We start from the raw sequence: 16,735 nt of genomic DNA, 5'->3' as shown, positions 1-16,735 counted from the left end.
AGAGGATAAATGTTAATGAAGTACAGGTAGAAGTTGAACAGAAACAGTCAAATGAAAAAGCTTCCCATTCAATTACATCACATTAAGGTAGACAACTAAATATGGATAATTTTTTAAGTGCTTGTACACAAAAACTAGAAGTCTAAACACTAAGATGGGTGAACGCGAGTGCCTGGTATTAAATGAGGATAGTGATATAATAGGCATCACACAAACTTGGTGGAATAATGATAACCAATGGGACACCTCAGTACCAGGGTACAAAATATAAAGGAATGACAAAGTAGGTTGTTCTGCCAGGGGTGTGGCACTATATGTGAAAGAAAGCATACAGTCAATATAGTAAAAATCTTAACTATATCATAGAATATCTATGGATATAAATTCCATGCTTGAATAATAAGAGTATAGCAGTAGAAATATACTACCAACCATCTGACTCGGATGGTTACATTGTGGAATAGTCAGGGAGATTAGAAAGGTTACAAAAACAGAAAACCCAATCATAATGGGGGTTTTCAACTATCCCCACATTGACTGGGAACATATCACCTCACTGCGGGTGCAGAGATAAAGTTTCTAGACACCATTAATGACTGCTTCTTGGAGCAGCTAATCCTGGAACCCACAAGGACAGAGGCAATTCTTGATTTAGTGCTAAGTGAAGCACAGGATCTGGTCCAAGAAATGAATATAGTGAACCACTCAGTAATATCGACCACAATGTAATTAAATTTAACATCCTTGTAGGGAGCAAAATACCAAAGAAACCCACCACTATAGTCACAAACTGGTCAAAAACTTCAAATAAGGGAATTACACAAAAAATATAAACAGAAATTAAAAGAACAGTGACCTGAGTGAAATGCCTGCAAGCTGCATAGAAACTAAAAACAACATAATAGAAGCTCAAACTAAATGCATATCCCAATTTAAAAAAAATATTAAGAGGACAAAAAACTGCCAGTGTGGCTAAAAAGTGTAAAGGATGCAGTTTACTCCCTGTAATGGGAGCTGTGCCTAGATCAGAGGCTTTGCAATCCTAGAGTGCTGACAAAGGGCTAGATCCTCAGCTAATGAAAACAGGAATTGCTCTGTTGGCTACAATGGAGATGTGCTAATTTACAGCAGCTGAGGATCTTGCTTATAATACATAGCAAGAATTGTACTAGGTTCAACATGTCCCTGTTTCTTCCATGGGTTTGGAAGGCCCTTCCTGCAGTGGAATAACCATGCAGGAGGCAGAATTTTGGGAGACTAGGACTTTTCAGCTTGGAAAAGAGATGACTAAGGGGGGAGATATGATAGAGGTCTATAAAATCGTGACTGGTGTGGAGAAAGTAAATAAGGAAGTGTTGTTTATTCCTTGTCATAACACAAGAACTAGGGGTCACCAAATGAAATTAATAGGCAGCAGGTTTAAAACAAACAAAAGTAAGTATTTTTTCACACAACGTGCAGTCAACCTGTTGAACTCCTTGCCAGAGGATGTTGTTAAAGCCAAGTGTATAACAGGGTTCAGAAAAGAACTAGATAAATTTATGGAGGATAGGTCCATCAATGGCTATTAGCCAGGATGGGCAGGGTTGGTGTCCCTAGCTTCTGTTTGTCAGAAGCTGGGAATGAGTGAGAGGGGTTGGATCACTTGATGGTTACCTGTTCTGTTTATTCCCTCTGGGTCACCTGGCATTGGCCACTGTCAGAAGACAGGATACTGTGATAGATGGACCTTTGGTCTGACCCAGTATGGCCGTTCTTGTGTAATAATTGTATCCCTCACTACTATTACCTGTCTCTTCCTAATAACAGGGGTTCCCTTTCCTGACATATCTTTAGTATGAGAAGATACCACATCATCATCTGGAAGGCCAGTCCCTACTATGGGATTGTTTCCCTCTGCTCCAGTTTGAAGTTCTCCTTCCCCAAGACATTCATACTTCTCAACAGAATAGAGACTGTCAGACCAGGAGTGGGACCGCTCTACTGTGTCCCTGGAAATCTGTTTATGTACCTCTCTGTCTCCATTAGCTTCTCCAGTTCAGCCAGTCTGGTTTCAAGAGCTTGTACTCTGTCTCGGGGGGCCATGAGTTGCTTTCACCAAATGCCCACATACACCACCTGCCCACAAGACAGAACAATCATACATGCTGCATTCAGTGCAATAAACTGGATAGCCCCCACCTTGCCGCTGGGCTTCTGCCTGCATTCGTTTTGCTCTTTCCAGGGTTTTATTTGTTTGTTTCTCTTTGAGTTTTTTTGGGGGAAGGGGGGCAGGTGGAGAGGGTTATTGGCCTAAGTTTAGAGTATGTTTGTTAGGTGTAGTTGGCTCTCTCTAAACTCCCTCTTAAAACTCACATTCACTAGTTCCTCTGGTCAGTTAGGAGCTGGCTTTTTATGCCCCTATTCTCCTTGAGTTAGCCCTGCTGCCTCATGAAGGGATCCTAAAGGGATTAGGGATCAAAGGATAGCAGGCTAAAGCCTCATTAGTAAGCTTTCAGCCTAGTTTAGCAGGCTGCTTGGCTCAGCCCACAAAAGAGATCACACTAGAGCAAACAGGTGTAACACTGGCAGACCCCAGTTGTCGGCGGGCAGGATGGAACGTGGGACCTCTGGAACTAAATGCATGAGCCTCTACCGCATGAGCTAAATGTCATATTACCCTTAGCTAAGGCTGTAGAGCAGATTCATTAATCTCTCTCTTGAAGTGGTCTCAGTGCCACTGGATGGGACAGAACACCGCACCCAGAAGGTGCTTGGGTTACACAAGCACACAAAAGAACAAAGCAACAGGCAACAAACTCACCTCAAGGGTCACATTCGCTCCTCCTTCAGCTGGAGAACTCCCTTGCAAAACTCCTGTTTCCTGCTCCGGTTTTGTAGCTCCCAGAATACCTGTGTATGGCATCAATACTCCTCAGAGTGTTCTCTTCTTAGTAGAGCTAGTCAGAAACTGGAATTTCCATTCTGCAGGACATTCGAAAGTGTCAACCTTTATTTTAATACCAAACCATCACAAAAAGGCAAAATTTCTCATGGAATGAAAATTCTGAATTAGGAGCTATCCATGTTTGATTTTGATAACATACAGTCACTTGTTTTAATACTGAAACATCATATATAAAATGTAAACTACAGTATGTAATATACATGATATTTAATAATTTATATTACAAGTAACACTTTTCTATAATATGAGTAATCAGACTGATGTAGTCAAAACTAAGTGGTGTTACCTTTTTGAAATAAAACATTGTCAACATCATTAAAAGAAAACATGACTGGTTTTTTTACTTTTTCCCAGAAAACTTTTTGTCAAAATTGGCATGCTCCTTTGAAATGTTTACCTTTCAATGAAACTGCATTTTCCAATGGAAAATTGTTTGGTTGAAAATTTTTCAACCAGCTCTACTCATGAGAAATATACCTAATCAAAATACTCACTGATAAAATCTTTGTCCAAGCCACATTACACACCTTTCATACATTCTCTATCTCTACCTACCATACAGTGGAAAAATATAGAAAGTTGGCTATAAAATCTCTTACAAAAAGTGTATAACAAAGTTCTGATACATTTAAATTCTGCATTTCAAAAACAAGATCAGCTATACAATACAAAAGACCAAACAGAAGCCATATACATGTATTATTGAAGAGTACACATGCTCCCTCTTTCCTACGTATATTGATTGTATGTAATGCAATGATGTATTGCATGTCAGAGTTCATATTGTGATTTTCAGTTCTTTGATGCGTGTAATGAAGCTGAGATGTACTGAGATGAAGCTGAATATATTCAAGTAGGTATTAATGTGTTGGTATGACTGAATGCCATCCTGGCAATGCACTAGTGCTTGGAGAGTGTTATTGTGTTGGGAATGAATGTTACCTTAATATATGACTTCCTTGCTTTGTAGCATTTGCATTCCAGTGAGGAAATAACATTTGAAAAACCTTCATACTAACGTCTGGTCGACACTACAGAATATGACTGGCTGAACATGGCTGTGAATAGCTGTGAGGACTGACACCATGCTAAACACAGTTTGGGGGTTGGTATAGACTTGTATGAAAATGTGAGGGATGAGAACCCAAGGGTTAGCTGGAAAGAGGGGCTGCAGAACTGGCCAAATAATCAGATATCCTCCATTTAAAGCTTTGCAGTTCCAGTAGAGACAGAGACTACCATGATGGGCACAGTATAAAAATTAGAATAGAACAGATGCTAATCTCCGTACTCTGCTTTAACTCATAGATCTTCTGTTCCCTACCACATTTTCTTCCTATAAGCTAAGGCACAAGTCAAAATCTAAGGGATAGGCTACTTTGCCAGTTTATTACTGTGTTAGTAAAACAAACAAACATTAGCACTATTAGCTGTAACCATTTCCATCATGTAGTCATGGACCGGCTCTTCTTCTAGCCTTCTATTGCTCTGCCCCAGTTCCCTTGCTTTTTGCCGGGATGTCCATGGTATACATCCAGAGCAGAACCTTTGCTCAAGCTCTCCACATCCACTCTTGTGCGCCCATCCTGCCTAATATAAACATATATTGCTGCTGGTGTGTTCATGACATGCTATACCTGTGGGGTGGGGAGGGAATGGTCATGACTGCACCATGGAGTTTGGATATAGATGACATAATAGATCTCTTCTAGTCAATCACTCTGCTACTACAGGATTGCTCCCTACACTAAATTATCCGATGCTTAGTCTGGTCTAGTTTTAAATCTGAGTACTGGGTCTTCCTTATGTTAGGCATGTATGAATATTGAGCACAGAATATTAGGGAAGGGCAAATAAGATCTCGAACCTGTACTCAGAACTCAGAGAACATGAACCTTTTTTAGAGATTTTAAAAAGTCTGGTTAACATTTTCCACATTTCTTGCTATCATTATTTGTTGTGTCAGAGCCCATCTGGATTTAGACAGTTAGGCATGGGAATTACTTGCCTTCACAAATATGGGAAAGGCTCTTCTCATTATATTTATGACCTTATGAAAAGCAGGATGAGCCTGAAATCTTGTGGTAGAGCTTCTCATGAGCCTCCAAATGCAAGTTTCCTGCCCTAAGAGCTCCACATAAGGTTCAGAGAGACTTCTTTGAAAATCCCAGCCTTACACGCTTAAGGCTCTTTGACAATATCAGCCTAAACATTTTGGTGCTTCTGGAAATGCTTCTGCAGAAAATCCCAGCCCTTATGGGGAAGAGACTTTGTAGACGAGAGTTGTGTGATGCAAACAAGTGCAAGATGTCCTCTGTTCTTAGCTATCAGCTACATGTATAATTAAGTTTTTTTGCTGCAAAACCCGTGAATGATGAGGCTGAAAAATGGCATTATTTAATAGCAGAAAATTAGTTACATAATAAGCAGGACATGCTGTTTTATTAATTTAGAAGCTGGTCAATAATATTACCACAGTACTGAATTAGGAAAATGAGTTTAGCTTGTTTGGACTAAACCCAAGCTCATCTAAACAAGACCAATTAACTGATCTTAAGCCAAACTCAATGTTTATTTCATTACTTCAGCTCTATGAGGTTCATTATGTAAATTACATCTTTTACCACTTCTTTAATAAGAGAACAGGGCACGAAGGCTCTGTATTTTATGACTCCCATACCCATAATATGAATCACAAGCTGGAAAGTCATTTCTTGCTATGCTAATTGCAGACATTTTAGTGAAGTTAAGGAGAACTTCCCAACCTACCTAGCATTTCATATAACCTCTTCCACGAGCCAAGCTGAATATTTTTCTAAGGTGTAACTTTTTCCTTTTCTGTAATTTAAAATACAGCGATTATTTGTGGATGTAATTATCTTTTAGCAGAAAGCACAACATGCTATGCAGCTTTATTAGCTATCCAATTAATGGACTGCAGCTCAGGTAAAGACCCATCATTCCCATGAATTATGAAACCTACTAGTTGCATGCATGGATCTGACATCACACCTGTTGGTTATAAATGTCCAGGAGTTGCAAAAAGCCACTGACCCCATTGACCTATGATCTAGGCACAGCTCCCATTACAGGAGCAGCAAGGGAAGTGGGAATGATCTGGGAATCTCAAACTAGAGATCACTTCCTTAACTGGACCACAATGGGCCTACATCTCCCTTACAGGCCACTCCGACAGCACTCATTTCATGGATGTCCACATGTAGGTACTACATGGCTTTATCTGAGTACCCTATTCTTAAGTAGTGTCTCTGGACTCCCAGTAGAATTCTCAGATGGGACAATCCATATTGATGTAGGTGCACCATTGTACATGGAGGTTAAAGCAGTCTCTCATTCGTGATCCATGTCTAGATCACTTCAACCTTATCATATTCCCTACCAACTAAGAAGCTACCAGTTCATCTCCTAATAATAAATAAAATAAAAATGTCCAAAGGGATACTAAACTCTGCACTCCAAGGCTTAAACTAAACTCTTAACTAGTAAAGACCAAGATCAGACTGATTGGGGGGGGGTGGACAGACTATTCCACATATTGTTACAGGAGGGTTCTTACTCCATCCGCAGGAGCCTGTTGTTCTGAACACTGTCAATGACAGGATACTGCACTAGACGGATCACTGGTCTGATCCAATCTGGCAGTTCCTATGTCCATCTAAAATTAAAACTACCAACCTTGGAAACCAACCCCAGAAACAAGCTTGACTATGACTCATTCTGCCACCTTGTCTTTCGTTCAGTCTTACCAACAGTTAGTTAGCGCAGTGGTGGAGGCTGACAGCTTGCGACTCCCCTGTAATAACCTCGCGACCCCCTGAGGGGTCCTGACCCCCAGTTTGAGAACCCCGGGTTAGCGTAATCCTCACTATAAACCATTAATGAGAAGTACACAGGCTATCAGTTACTGTTAACAAGCTTTAGGGTGAAACCTTGATCTTACTGAAGTGAATGCAAACTGCCATCAACTTCCACGTGGCCTCTACTGTGGAGTGATGCACCAGGTGAGGCCAGGAGTCATACCATATAAGGAATTTTGCATGGAGGAGAGAGGGTAGTTTCTCATCTAGTTCACCCCTTGGTCTTTGTGTCTCCTTTCACTAACGGGATAACAATTCCATTTCCTTTCCCATTGTTTAAAAGGGGATTATCCCCCAACCACAAAACAAGCATGCAGGCTAAAAGACAAGCACAAAAATGCACTGCTAAGGAAGTGTATGCCATACACCTCATCACCCCACTGATACATGTGCAAGCAGGTTAGCATGCAGCAAGGACTGGGAGGTGAGCAGAGACCTGATAAAGGAATGGTGAATGGCTGAGCACAGACAGCTCAGCTCCGCAACCATAAGTGCCAATGCTAAGCATCCAGGTTACCGAGCTGGGACTCCTGGCACCATAATACCTAACCTGGAAAGGAGGCATTGAAAGGAATTTGTCTGATCTGTCAAGCACAATAGAAAGTGAATGATGAGCAACCAGAAAGCCCCAACAGAGAGGTGGCAAATGGACATGAACTAAAATAAGAGGCCCCTTAGGGATCTCACACTGGATCTAATGGCATTTACAGTCCACACCATGCTGCTGCAAGAGCAATCCAAGTAGTGGAAGACATTTGTCCTGAGGAGCACAGCAGCAAGCCAGTGGACGTGTAAAAAGTCATGATAATGTCAGGTGTGTTGTGTGTGTCAGCTTGGTAAATGGCAATGGAAACAAACCAAACCAAATAAAAAATTCCTCATGTTAAAGCATTCAGCTGTCAGTCCTGTGAAACCAAGACTGGTAGCACTCTTCATTTGTGTCAGTGTGGACATAGCTGGTCTGAAATACTTACTGAGCCCAGCATACAGGGCATAGAATTCTCTGGGCATGATCTAGGTCAGTGGTTTTCAACCTATGGTCCGCAGACCCCTGGGGAGCCGTAGCCTATGTCTAAGATTTCCAAAGGGGTCTTCACCTCCATTTGAAATTTTTAGGGGTCTGCAAATGAAAAAAGGTTGAAAGCCACTGATCTAGGTAAAAGGTGCTTTAATACTGACACTCTGAAGGGTTCAGCCATAGCGGCATCCAGTGTAAGGTCAGTGCAACCTCAGCACTCTGTAGTAGTAATATCTAATCTTGTGTAGCATTTTTCATCCATAGAGCTTTCCTATCCATAAGGAGGCAGGCATCATTATCCCCATTTTGCAGATCGGGAAACTGAGGCACAGGGAGTTGAAGTGTCTTCCCCAGGTCACCCATCAATCCAGAAATAGAGCTGGGAATAGAACACAGGTCTCATGTCCTGAGTCCCCAGTCCAATGCGCCATCCACTAGGCAATATGTCAGCTAAAACTTTATACTGAGGCTGGGAAGGATTCGATTTTTATCAATAAATGTCAGTAAATGTTCATTTCACCAAACACACACACACCGATAGGAAATAATATTTCCATTGATAAGAGAAATTTACTGATAGGCAAAGTAAGGAAAATGCTGCCTGAGGATTTACGAGGGTTTGTTTTAAGGCTATTTATTTGGTATATCTTGATGTATATTGTGATGTTGACAATTCGGGTTTTAATGGTTATAAACTTAACTTTTTGAATCTCAACGTCTGCTGTCATTCAATAATTACTGTCTGACCCTCTCCCCCTCAATTTCCTACAACTGAAAATGGATAAAAATACAAAAATGATTAAAATAATCATTGATTTTATCCATTGAAATTATAAAAAAAAAAATCTGCCAGGCCTATTTGTAGGGCAGCTGAATCATCTGTTACAAACCTCCTTTTCCACTGACCACACCCACATATTGCTTGATCCACATCTAATTATATAATAAATGTTACTTTCAGATTGATGCTGCCTAGTGGCTAAGTAACTGCACTAGAACTCAGGAGGGGGCTTGGTCCCAGCTCTGGTATTGATCTGCTGTGTGTCAACCTTTGTCTGCTTATACTTGTAAGCTCTTTGAGGCAGGGACTGTCTCTAACTATGACTGTACAGTGCTAGCCTCCAATTGCTACTGTAATAAAAATAACTTAAAGCAGGGATTGGCTACCTTTGGCATGTGGCCCATCGGGAAAATCTGTTGGCGGCCCAGGATGGGTTGTTTACCTGCAGCGTCCGCAGGGTTGTCCGATCACATCTCCCACTGGTTGCGGTTCGCTGTTCCAGACTGATGGGGGCTGCAGGAAGCGGCAGCCAGTACATCCCTTGGCCTATGCCGCTTCTCACAGCTGCCATTGGCCTGGAACAGTGAACTGCAGTCAGTGGGAGCTGTGATCGGCCAAACCTGAGGACACTGCAGGTAAACAAACTGTCCTGGCCTGCCAGCGGATCTCCATGATGAGCCGTGTGCCAAAGCTTGCCAATCCCTGATGTAAAGGGTTAATAAGGCTCTCCTAACCAATCAAGGCTTGGAGCATTTATTCCCTTAAGGTTCCCTGTCTTACAGTGATATTATGGACTGGCAACAGACTCCCTTTCTCACTGTCTCACACAAGCCTTGACACAACATGGCAAGATCAAAGGCTGCTCTCTTGCTGCTCACTTGTGCTACTGCTGCAATATTCCCCAGGTGGCAGGCAGAGCAAGAAGGATTTTTAACTCTTTCTTCAGCCTACCTAGGAAAGACAAAGCCCTTCTCCAGATTTTAAATCACGATAGTCCAGAGGCCCCTGTATACAGCAGAAAATCTCTTAAAAAAACAAATCTGTTATAAAAGGAGAAAAAAGGAAAACATGCAGAGTGTTAGTGTAAGAATCATGGGAAGTAGTGGAATAAGAGCACTGCAACAACATCTGAAGTTATATCCCTAAGATTTAAAGTAGAGATGCACCTATAGTCAGAGCCAATCATGAAAGTGACCTGACTTTCCAGTTCTGATTGGCAAGTGCCTGAAATATTGCTACAAATGCCATTCTGGCAAGAGTTCAGCCCAAGCGTATGGAAAGCTTCTGAGATTGGCTGATTTCATGAGACTTCAGCCCTAAAGCAGCAGAAATATCATGTCAGTGTTGTCAAATCCAAACCAGAATCCCCGAACCCTGATTTGCCCTCAAAACTGAACACTAAATCTATACAAGATCTGCATCCAAATATTGCCTCTTGGGTTGGTCCATCACTCATTTAAGTCATTGGAAAGAGCCTCATAGACTTCAATAGCCTGTCGTTTTCAACAAATTGACCTATGCTAGGAGTCTGAAACTCCTTATCCTGGCTCAGATAGGATGGCTTTAGGGAAGTCCTCTTCAACTTTGCACATCTTGAGGGCTACTTCATCACTGAATGGAATCAAATCTATCACTTTGTGATTTTCCCATCATGATGTTGCACTGTCAAAACACTAGAAGACAAACATCAGAAGCACAACTTAATGTCAAGATGTCAGACCAGAAATCCAGGCTACAAGGCCTGGCTAGGAGAAAATACTAGAGGGTTTGGGGCATGGCTGTACAAAATCTGGTCCACCAGAGAGGCTTGGTGTTCACTGGTGCAATCCCAAATGTATAAGAGCCAAGATTAGTTTGGAGATGCTGATTCAGCAGGGATTTAGGCAGTGTGGTCCAGGGAATAGGACAGTGGAGAGGTATTTGGGAGACCTGGGTTCTCATATCTCTGCATTGTCCTTGGGCAAGTCAGTTCGCCCTTCTGTTCTGCTGTTCCCCTCTCACCATTTGTCTGCTCTACTTAGGTTGTAAACTCTTTGGGGCAAAGGCTGTTTCTTAACGTATATATTCAGTGCCTAATACAATGGAGTCGTGATCTCAGCTGGGGCCTCTGGGTCTACTGTTAAACAAATATTAATAACAAAATGGAAAAAATTATTTTTTTTATAATGAAAAGTATATGGAAAAGTAGTGAATGTCACACGTTAGGGCCCAAAGCAGCAAATGGTCATTCATTTGCATACGTTACATCTTAAAGGGAGACAGGTCTTCTGTTGGAGTCAGCTCTGTTCCCATTAGAAACAGCAGGAGCTTTAGTGTTGGCTTCACTGTGCCCCTTATCAAGCTCTTAAACTTCACAGGGCAAATATTTTTTAAATGCCTCTTCATCTACACTGATACTGCTCAGATGCAGATTGTTTCTAAATGCAGAAAAAAATGTTGCAGGAAACCAGGATTTTCTGTAGCCTTTAAGGAACAAAGTCACAGAGCTGGAGTACGGGATCATTGAAGGCAACCCAGTGGGAAGCTAATATCATCCTTACCATGCTGTGAGATCTATTCAATACCCCATCAGTTAGGAATGTGTGAACCTAATTAACCTCAGTGGAAATCATAGTTGCTCTTCTGCAAAGGACCCTTTTGAAAGACATAAGACACCCAGGCCCAGATCCTCAAAGGTATTTCAGCATCTAGTTCTCATTGATTTCAATGGGACTTAGATGCCTAAATACCTTTGAAGTCCCGTTGTTGTGTCCTAGGACTAGCTTGTGCCCTTTTATTGCAACTGTGCATAAAGACAGCGTGCTCCATGCAGCAGGAGCACACAACCAGAGTCACTGTCCTGCTTCCTTCATGCACCCTCTGGGCTGCAAGTCACTCCACGGGGGAGTGGGGAGGGAGAAAGTGAGGCCATGACCTGTCCGATAGAAACCCAGCTAACATATCTGGTTGGGGTGCTTAGGGTGGTGGTGGCTTATTCTGCACCTCTGACAGAATGTAGCAGCAGATGCACTGTCACTGGATTCTGCTTTAAGAGGCATTCTGCTTCCTGGAGCTTCACCAGGGCAATAAGATTGCACACCACCCTCAGCACAGGCTCTGCCCCAAGTAAATAAATGGGTACTCTATATCCAAAAGGTGTTTGTGGTTTTTTCCATAAGGCTCTTACTTTCTCCCCTTCCCCACCCCTACAGTTTTACTCTTCTCCTACATTTTTCCCTTTCCCCCTCTGATCCCCCACCATTGGATTAGTTTCTCTCCATCCCTCCTCCCCCCCCACCCCACTGCGTGCTCCTTTTCCTTTTTGTAGTGTCTCACTAGAACTATCAGGATTGTATTACAGTAGTACTAGTGGTCCTATTATGCCAGGAACTGTAGAAAGTATGAACCAGTCCCTGCTCCACAGCTCTTAAAGCTGAAATAGACAAAATAGAAGCATTTATCTCCATTTTAGAAATGGGGACCTAAGACACAGAGAGAGAGATTCCCCAGGCATGCAGGAAGACTCCAGTTAAAGCAAGATCTCTTTAGTCCAAAGCTAGCACCATAGCCACAAAATCAGCCTTCCTCTTCTATATGCAACCTATGATGTTTGAGTGCAGGTCGAGCTTTTGAGCTTGTAGCATGTGAGTGTGTCCAAATTAAGCAAAGCTTGTCAATAACTGCTCGATGCTTTGGATAAACACAGAGAGCTTTTGACTTGCCTCAGGTCAAAGAGTGAATCAGTGGCAGGGAATGGATCCCCAGAAACCTAGAATTTCAGCCCCTGTGAAAAACACTTCATGGAAGTTGAAGGGAGGATGGGCCTCTGGATATTAAATATACCTGTGATCTTCCTTCTCTAGCCCTGATTTTGTAAACTGGTTCTGTGCTCACAAAAGCCTGCAAGACTCAACTGGTGGGAATTTTCCATTCCTGCTATACCAGCACTTTTCTTTCTATTTAACACTCATAAATCAGGCCCTGTCTATCTCATTTCATAACCCAAAGGTATGGAAGCCCTACTTGCATTATGCTCTGTCAGCTGTGCCACAGAAACACTGCTTTACAGCTCTATTTTTTCCCTCCCTTTGCATGTTTTCAGTGATGTCCAGAGTAGAACTGTCTATACCTTGCCCAGAAGGAAAAGGCTTTGGGCCCCATTCTCCCTTACACAAGCTACTGTTGGAAAGGGAATAAGTTTCAATTCACAATTTCCTTTGGATTTTTCATGCAGGTGAGCAGGTCTGTTCCCCACTCCTTCCTGCAGAAGAGATTAGTTGTTCCATTCCCCTGTATGTGTGGGTCTTATGAAAACTGCAGGAGGTAACAGGCAATCCAGGTGGAAAATGTCTATCTATGCCGTTGTCCCCTTCTCACTCCCTCCATGTGCTCCTTGGACAGTACACTTCTCATTGCCAGAGCTGCCACTGAAAGCTACCCAGGGAGACCGCATTTCACAGCAGGGGGAGGGAAGCTGGGCAAGTCACTGTAGACCCTGGCCATAGTACCTTGTTTCAGTTTTCCCTGGTGGATACCTTCCAGCCCTCTCCAAACCTTCTGAGGAAGAAACTGACTAAAAGAGCATCCATGGAACTAAGGGGAAAGGGAGGACCCTGCCACAGGCCCTCTTACTTCCATGCCACCCCACTGAGCCAGAGACCCAGATTCCCTTCCACTCGAAGCAGCAGAGGGTAGCACTGGGCCTACAGAATGGTAATTTTTGCCTGAAAATTATGGGCCAAATTCTAGTCTCCTTCCAATTCAGAGTATCTCTTTGGGAGTCAGTGACCATCCCATAGAAAAGAGCTCTGTTAGGGACCAGGACTTAGGTGGTCAGGCCTAGTGTCTAAAGCAGGGGTCCTTAGTCAGAGGCCAGGCACCAGAGCCAAGAATCAGGACCAGGTTACACAGGGTAGGGCAAGGCAGGAGTTATCACAGCCACAGACAAATGCTTTGAGCAGCAGCTGAATTGTTGCTACTGCTGGGCTTAAAAGCAAACCTGCTCACTTCCTCAGATGATGGCAGGGCTTTCTATCAGGTGGCCTAGATGATGCATACCAGCTATGCTCACTAGCCTGCCAGGAGGCTGAGCAGATGCAGCTGCAGGACCTTATTCCTGACAAGCTACTTCCACAGCATGCTCCCACCTAGCCCCAGGAAGTCCCCTCCCCTGGGGTTCTGGGATTGGGAGGGGACAGGGCAAAGCAGCTGGCAGGGATCTCTTAGATACAGGGTTCTCTAATTTTGTTCATAGAGAGGACTCTTAATAGGGAGATTGTCTCTTGAATACCTCCACATCCCATTGTCATTCATATAGACATCTTCTCTCTCAGTGGTGACCATATAGGCAAACTCCCCTCCCTCATGCAATCACATGGTACACCTACAGTCCCTTTCATGACCACATGGAACACCTTTCCTTCCTGACTGCACAACATTCCTATGGCAACAGTTGCAACTTTTTCTGTGACATGAGGAAAATATTTAGCTGATTCTTAATACAGTTTAGCAGATGGATACAATGAGGTGGAGCCAGCACTATGTTTGCAGACAGCTCTCTGCAGGCCACCAGCAAGTGCCAATAGTTCATAGAATCATAGGACTGGAAAAGACCTCGAGATGTCAGCTAGTGCAGTCCCCTGCACTCAGGCAGGAGTAAGTATTATCTAGACCATCCCTAACAGGTGTTTGTCTAACCTGCTCTTAAACATCTCCAATGATGGAGATTCCACCATCTCCCTAGGCAATTTATTCCAGTGCTTAACCAGTCTGACAGTTGGGAAGTTTTTCCTAATGTCCAACCTAAATCACCATTGCTGCAATTTAAGCCCTTTGCTTCTTGTCCTATCCTCAGAGGTTAAAGAGAACAATTTTTCTCACTCCTCCTTGTAACTGCGTTTTATGTAATTGAAAACTGTTATCAAGTCCCCTCTCAGTCTTCTCTTCTCCAGACTAAACAAACCACAATTTTTCAATCTTCCCTCATAGGGCATGTTTTCTAGACCTTTAATCATTTTTATTGCCTTCTCTGGATTTTCTCCAATTTGTCCACATCTTTCCTGAAATGTGGCACCCAGAACTGGACACAATACTCCAGCTGAGGCCTAATCAGGACGGAGTAGAGCAGAAGAATTACTTCTTGTGTCTTGTTTCCAACACTTCTTCTAATACAGCCCAGAATGTTTGCTTTTTGTTGTAATAGTGTTATACTGTTGACTCATATTTAGCTTGTGATCCATTATGACTCTCAGATCTCTTTCTGCAGTACTCCTTTCTAGGCAGTCATTTCCCATTCTGTATGCATGCAACTGATTTTTCCTTCCTAAGTGGAGTGGTTTGCATTTGTCCTTATTGAATCTCAACCTATTTACTTCAGACCATTTCTCCAGTTTGTCCAGATCATTTTGAATTTTAATCCTATCCTCCAAAGCACTTGCAACCACTCCCAGTTTGGTATCATCTGCAAACTTTATAAGTGTACTCTCTATGCCATTCTCTTAAATAATTGATGAAGATACTGAACAGAACCAGACCCAGGACTGATCCCTGAGGGACCCCACTTGATATGCCCTTCCAGTTTGACTGTGAAGGATCATCAGAACTGAGGCACAGATCAGTGAAAACAGTGGAGTTACTCCTAGTGTAGCTGAGAGTAGACTGGGCCCCACAATATGAGTTTGTGAGTGGTGATGAAGTGTAGGGTGTACTGGCTGTGTGAAGGACCTGCTAAGCAGGGGACTTCAACTCCCCTTAGTAATACTGTGAATCCCCTTCATCCTGGCATGATAAGGAGAGAGGCTCTGAACTAGGAAGTGGCTGGGCTCTATTTTATGAAGCAGTAGGATGTGACACACCAGGAGCTGCAGAGAAGATGGATGCAGAAAGGATTCCCCAGAAACTGTAGGCAAAGCCATGTGTGGAATAGGCTGTGATTGTGAGATATTACAGCCGGATGCAAACCTGTGTGGAACTTATGAGGGATCAGCAGCAGCTGGGCAGGAAGCCAATGTAGAGGAGCCCCAATAAAAGACACTAAATGAGCCTGGCCTGGAAACCTGTTTGCTTGAATAGAGACTTGACTGGAGAGGCCACACCACACACTAGGCTTGAAGAGCCCTGAGTCTCTACTGGACTGCCCCAGGGACCCAAACAAGAACTGCTATTGAACTGTAACTGTTTGAGCCTCTGCCTCTACTGTATTAACAACCTATCCTTTTCCTGCCAGCTGTAGTAAAATACCTTTTCCTCTTAGTCATTTTTCTGAATGGTTATTGGGAACCACCAGGGCTAACCAATGCCTACAAAGCTTAGGTGCTGAAACACCTGCTAAGCTTGCCTTTGTGCCACAATACACTTAGCATGCTACTGGCACCTGAGGAGGTTGGTGTTCTCCATTACTGAGCAGCCTCAATATTTACACTATTCTGCAGAAAACAAAACCAGTGCTGTTACTGAAAACAGCTTTTAACATTTGGATGAGGAGCATGGCATGACAAGCTCCACCACTTGGATCCTGTAAACATAGACTGGTCAAAAACTCTTGAAGGTACAGTGACCGGACAGAATCCTGCATTGACTGGAGTGGGTGAACAGGATGTCCTACCCCAAAAGGCTTTTTCCGTCTCTTTGTTCTAGGATTCCTGTGCTAGGATGTCTATAGCCCTTGTTGGGTTTTGTCATAGATATTTCTATTTCCTTACTAAGATGGTTAATTTTGTGAGTAACATTTCCCATGGATAAGAGTCCTTTGTGTATTTCACTTGATTTAACCAGGCTTAACCCTCTCCCACCCCAAAGTCAACATAATCTGACACCTACTGAAATCAGATAATTATAGGGGTCTTTGATTTGACACTTTAAAAAAATGTAAATAAAAATAGTTCCTCTTACTACCATAGGAGCCTTTGAAACATAAATTAGAATTTCGTGTTCTAATTTGCTGTTGACAAGTCTTAGAGGCAGAGTTAAGACAAAATTCTTGAGCTAGCAAACTTGCTTCTACAAGTACAAAGGAATTTAAAGAGTGGCCTGGGGAAGAAATGGATGTAGCTGTCAGTCACATGAAAGAATTTAGAAAAAGAATGTTGATGCTTCATCAAATGGTGGGATTCAAATGTAGTGGCATGTCGCTG

The 16,735-nt window shown here is 42.8% G+C and overlaps 1 long non-coding RNA gene across 1 annotated transcript; it reads right to left on the bottom strand.

The window, feature by feature from the left end:
• Positions 1 to 460: 460 nt before the first annotated feature.
• Positions 461 to 16,072, bottom strand: LOC122459613. The gene is made up of 3 exons (XR_006280418.1): positions 16,063 to 16,072; positions 14,369 to 14,372; positions 461 to 777 (listed from the first exon to the last, which is right to left on the bottom strand). It is a non-coding gene; the product is annotated as an uncharacterized LOC122459613 (long non-coding RNA).
• Positions 16,073 to 16,735: the final 663 nt, after the last annotated feature.

Source organism: Dermochelys coriacea, chromosome 3 (genome assembly GCF_009764565.3).
Source record: "Dermochelys coriacea isolate rDerCor1 chromosome 3, rDerCor1.pri.v4, whole genome shotgun sequence".
NCBI classification, from domain to species: domain Eukaryota; kingdom Metazoa; phylum Chordata; order Testudines; family Dermochelyidae; genus Dermochelys; species Dermochelys coriacea.
Note: the sequence above shows the minus strand (reverse complement) of the source record. Positions and strands in the feature narration are given on the sequence as shown.